Here is a 6,000-nt window from a genome sequence, read left to right on the forward strand (position 1 = left end):
GGATCCTTGATCATGCCTTATTGGTTAAGAAGAACCCTGTCCACACAAATCACAATGTCACCTTCATGTCACCAGCTGTCAGGTGCTGGAAACAAAGGCTCATACACTTTTCCTATGTTCCAGCTCTCTATCAGTTTGACTGCTATCTCGATTAAATACCATTTGAAATCTCTCCTTGCTTTCATAAACATAAAATGCCCAAGTCTACCACTAGTTGAGATATGCTGAGATCACAATCTACCTTGTTGACCGACATTCCAATTTTCTTCTATTTACCATCACCACCTTTATCTCCATCTGTTGTATTTTATCTTAGAAGACTGCAAACATTAAGGATGAAACGTTTTTTCTTCAGTTATTGTAATTTCTATCTTCTCCATTTTTTTGTAAATATAATTGTGATCATATAATGATGGTATAACATATATGAATGAGGAAACTCTTTTCAACCTCCTAAAAACCCAACACTTTCGGTTTAAGTTAATCAATTCTTCCAAATTGCAAAACATTGATACACCATTCAGAAAAAGACATGGTCATTTTCTAGATATAAAGATCCAGCCATGTTAAGTGAGCTACCCCTTCAATCCAGATTACTGTCCTTCAATGCACATATTCTAAATCACTTAACCATAAGCATTATGTTCTGGCTATAAAGCCACTCTGAAGCTTCCCAGCATTTCTCATATGATGTGTCACGTAACTCCATAATGTCCAACACTAAAGCACACAGGACTTGACTGCGCTCAAATCCACAGTACCCTTCAGGTGACATGAATTCAGACTGCAGCAAGGCACTCATATTGCCAAGAGTTACCAAAGAAGATGGAGTGAAGGGATTTCACCAAAAAGAATTCACAAACAGAAGCCATCACTTATCAAATGGTTTCATCCCCCTCTCACAAGGATGAGGCTGAACATGCAAAGGCTTTCATGGCAGCCTGGTGATCCTGAGCTTCAGACAGTTAACAGCCTTTCAAAGCCAAGAATTCTGGTCACTGAGTAAGGAGCCTTGCATTTTGCCACTATATTGTAACCCATTATATAGTTGCCCCTAAGACACCATCAAGTTGATAAATGTGCACAGGCCATTCTCACTCTAGGATCAGAAGGCCTACTGGGACACTTCATTTTTAACTCTAGGTCTTCTTCTTCCAGGAAGTGTGAAAGAACCTTTGAGACATTTGCAGTGAGAAAGTTACTCATCCTTGGCAAGTGCAGACCAAGGTGACAAAGAAAAATCTACAGATGGCTACAGTCTGAAGGTGAGCTAACACTTCCTTTGACTGTCTCAGTTTTGCATAACCCAGTCACCACAAAGTACAGGGAAGCTTTTTCTGGTATTCACCTGTAGCCATGATATTTTATGAAAAATCATTTTGCTAGGATTTTTTCTCTTGAGAAGCTGAGAGGCCTCAGAGGGAAAAAAAACCCATAATTATCTGCTGCTGTGGAATGCAACAAGTGCATCTTTGATTAGTCCATGTTGGTTGTTTCTAATTAATGGCCAATCACAGTCAGTGGGTTGGACTCTCTGAGAGTCACAAGCTTTTGTTATCATTCCGCTCCTTCCTTTCCTTTCAAGCCTTCTGATGAAATCCTTTCTTCTATTCTTTTAGTATAGTTTTAATATAATATACATCATAAAATAATAAATCAGCCTTCTGAAACATGGAGTCGAGATTCTTGTCTCTTCCCTCGTCCTGGGACCCCTGCAAACGACCACGTTCACCTAAATAATATAAAGCATCTATCACTGGAGCTCTGTGGAACTTCCACAGGCACTAACATCAATCCTTCCAACTGAACAGTGTAAATACATTTTGTGAACTCTGGATCATTAGGTTTTCTTACAAAAAAGCCATAGTAAAAAGCAGAGCTGTGTTCAGAACATCCACCATGACACCACCACGTGGTGAGGACACACTAGAAGAGACATGAGGATGCTCTACCACTCACCATTCTTCCTTTCACTGAGCGGGGGGAGGTTGGGGTTCCGGCCATGATGGAGGCTGAGGGTCAGCTCGGGCTGCAGGGAGAGCTCCTGCAGCTCATTGGCCACAGCCTCGCTCTGCGGGCTGGGGGCCGCCGAAAGGGACACCAGCACCGGCTCGTCGTCATTGTCGCCAGCCCCTCCTCCGTCCAGCCCATTCCCAGCAATGACGGAAGGGGGCAGGCACACCACCCCGGAGAAATCCACTTTGGCTTTCGTGATGGCAACCTGCAAAACAAAACAGCAAAAAATAGACCATAAATCTCACATGTGAGTCTTAGCCATATGTCCAGTTCATCATGGTGTCCTCCATGGTACAGAGAAACAAGCTGAGTTTGTGTGACCATCGTCAGTTGAAATCCAATGAAACTTGCTCAACTCAGCAGTTCAAAAACTTGAAAAAACCTCCAACAGCATCACCACAGAAACCAATGATGAAACTACAGATTATTATAATTTTCTTAGAAAGTATGAGAACATTCTAAATTTTTGGTATTTTAGGAACCCAGTCTTGAGAAGAACAGATTGATTCACTCCAGTGAAGTCAGCCTATTTGGAACCTTGCTGAACTCCTGAGTACTGTCCTTTATATCAACAATAATGTTTTAACAACAGTCTATTTGAAATCCAGTCAGGGTAATCCTTCATAATAAACCTGGAAGGACAGCTGAGTACAACAAATGAGGATTTTCAGATAAAAATCAACTGCATGTCAAAATATAATTCTTCGGTTCCATCTTGTCCTCCCCATTCACAATCAGTGAAAGTGAATAAAAGAAAAATATTCCACATACACAAAAAGCTTTTCTGCCTTAAACCTCAGCTACAGTAACCAAAATGTGCAACATATAAAGGGCTTTAAGAAAATAAGTAATTTTAAAATGTTTTATTATATTTCCATAATTCTTTAAATAAGTATTCAAAAGCTACGTCTATGTTCAAATTAAAATTCTTTTCTGTTCAGTAATTTAAACAGAAACAAACCAGCTGTAAGGCTCCAGTGAAATGGTTACTGTGTCAACATTTAAACAATAACGGACATTATACAAGGGCAATCATATTTCGTTTTGATTCATGGGGACGGAAGTCTCCTGCTCCTTAGCATTCTGCTGTTTCAGCTCAGAAGACTCGGCTGCACTGTTGGAATTTAGCAAGTAAAAAGTACTTGCAGATGCTAACCTTCAACTTTAAAAACATGCAGGTGAAGCAAAGTCAAAACCATCAGGATAATCCCCCAGAAACCAATCAAAAAGCATAAACTGGTAACAAGGATTTTAGCAATATAGATTTTATTAAGTATTCCCAACTTAGCACTCATAATTAACCTGGATGAGTGTGACAACATCAACACATCAATAGCTGACAAAGGAGCTCAAATAGTCATTCTCCCCACTTGCATACTTCAGTTGATAAGCACAGTTGATTTGTTCTGTAATATCCAGAACAAAGTTATAAGTGGTACAAATGCAAATTTTTTTTCAGTGTATATTTAAGACAACAACATGAATTCACTGGTAATGAAGACATGTTATTTCATCCATGTTGTCATACATGCATTCCCAGGACCCTATGTCATGATCTGAAGAGAAGCAAAGAAAAGAAGGGTGGAGGAAAAAAATAGAAAACAACAAAAACCACCAACTGAAGCTGGTGCTTGTTAAAACAAAACAAATGAGACTGAGCCAAACCTTACTGCCATATGAAGTATTTGCTTTTACTTCAGTTAACATCTGGCTAGAGAAAGTGCCTACTCCTTCCTTGATATTTTTCCTGTCCAAAGCAAACATGAAATCATATCTATTTGAAAGCAAATTGTAACGGTAATCTGAAAAGAGAAAAAGTTGGTATCATGCCCTTCTCTTAATAATGGATAGAGAAAACCTGAAAACACACACCTCTAAACCACAGACTTAAAAGAAGAGAGTTTGGTACAGCACAACAACCTTTGCAAAGCCTGGAAAGAGTTAAACCCCAACCAACTGGCCTCAGGCCCTGTCCCTGTAGGATGGGAGACGTGTGGAAAGGGGCTAAATGCAGAGTAATTGCCCAGTCAGGAGGCTGGCAGGTAAGGGCTGCTGTCACCAGTCAGAGCAGCCAAAGCCAATGTGCTCTACAGAAGGAGATGTACTGGAGACATTACACCTTGCCTGGCTCCACATGGTGGTCAGCTCATGTGGAAGCACAAGTGCAGCCAGGCCTGAAATCACAAACAGGTGACAGACATATCTAACAATTACCCCACAAAGATAGGGAATGGCAGAATTCTCAACCTTCCCTCCTCAATCTACCCTGGAAAAGAAAGACTTCCTTCCTCTTCTCAAAAGTGAAGAAAAACCCTTGACATGTCTCAAATATGCAAGATCTGCTGCAATTAGGTAAACAGTAAAAGTCCTTAGGAACTTCGAACATACTCAATTTTCTTTTCAAGGGGAATTTATAAACTGCACGATGAACTAGGAAAATCCCATTTCAAACACCACTTTAACAACAGTGTTGTAAAATAGAATTTATTTCCCTAATCAGTATATTGACATTAGCCAGGCTACTAGAACTGTATCATTTATGGAAAAGCAGGGTACCAAGCCACAGTAAAAGCAGTCCAGCAGAGTCAGCTACAGCCCAACAAGGAGCAAGAGACCCATGCTCACACACCCTTTTGCTATGTGTCCTTGAGCAACACTACACCAAAGGGTGTTAATTGGTATTGAGATTATAAACCAGAGTTTCTCCATTAAATTGTCCATTGAAACTTCATCACAGCAGCTGGACCATCTAGAATTGCACCTGGACCTGCACATTTCCTAACTCATGCAGAAAAAGACACAGATGGAAGGTATCTTAATCCTAGCTGGCATGTCAGTCAGTGTTTGTCACCCATCAAAGGAACACAGCTTAAGCAAACCTTGGCTTGACACTCACTCTGCCACTATGTCCTGAATTGTGCTGAAAGTGCTGCTTGTAGAGCCATATTGCAAACTGTATCAGAAAGCTGATTCAGCTGAAATGGAATTTTTCATCTGGATCAATTCCTCTATACAAGGCACAGTTGAACCAGCAAATAAAAAAAAAAAATTAAAAATCAACAATTTGGACAACAATTCTGTTAGTCCAAGTAGAGCTGCAGCTCAAAGGAAACAAAACTGGGATGAGCCATTATGAACAATTAAAATGCATTTGGTAAGCCTGTCTTCTCCTTCCTCCACATCACCTCCACTTCAGGCCAGCACAAGACTCTGCAATGACACACAACAAACCAGGTGTAAAAGCCAGTCTTCTGGTTCACACTCCAGCTAAGTTGGTGCAGTTCCCCATGCAGCATCACCAGTCTTTGTGCCAGGGCTTCACAAGGACAGAACCAGCTGATACCATCAGTACATCCAAACATCCAGCCTCTTCCAAGAGAACTCTTTCTCAGATCAGAGTCAAGTTTTGGTATGGAACACATCCCCACAATTAAAAAAGAAAAAAAGGCATCCAGTCCTCAAGACTACAATAAAAGCTATAATTGGATGAGTTTGATATAAGTTATGTTCAATTAAAAGTCTGATGAGGGCAGAGAGGGATTTGAAAGATGCTTTGAGGATTTATAAACATTCATGCTACAGTATTTGGAAGTCCTGTGAAAGACATGGAATCCTTTTCTGCCAACCAACATAAGTCTGTTTCTAGACTTCCCAGACAGTTATACCACTCTATAACTGTCACTGTAGAATGATCAATCAGATAGTTACACACTATTGATATCTAGAACCTAATTAAAATTTTACAATGTTTGTTTTCCTGTCATTTCCAACCAGACTAGAAACTTTCCCATAAAGAAATGTGCCATGCCACGATCTTTAAGTGAGTCATCCAGAAGCTGATGGACAGTATTAAGAGCTAGTATTTCTTATGCTCTATAAGGATTTCAGATTAAGTACCTTCAAGGATTTGTATTTGTTGCCTTACCAGGCAAAAGCTTTCTATCATGGCATTTTTCTACTTTTAGGCCAGCTGCTTCTGGGACA

The 6,000-nt window shown here is 40.1% G+C and overlaps 1 protein-coding gene across 1 annotated transcript in view; it reads right to left on the reverse strand.

Moving 5' to 3' along the window:
- Positions 1-1,999, reverse strand: part of MRTFA (myocardin related transcription factor A) — a 77,720-nt gene extending 75,721 nt beyond the window's left edge. The window contains exon 1 of the mRNA XM_066550452.1: positions 1,960-1,999. The gene's annotated coding sequence lies outside the window, so the exon portion shown is untranslated. The remainder of the gene's footprint in view (positions 1-1,959) is intronic.
- Positions 2,000-6,000: the final 4,001 nt, after the last annotated feature.

This window comes from Molothrus aeneus, chromosome 5 (assembly GCF_037042795.1).
Source record: "Molothrus aeneus isolate 106 chromosome 5, BPBGC_Maene_1.0, whole genome shotgun sequence".
Lineage (NCBI taxonomy): Eukaryota > Metazoa > Chordata > Aves > Passeriformes > Icteridae > Molothrus > Molothrus aeneus.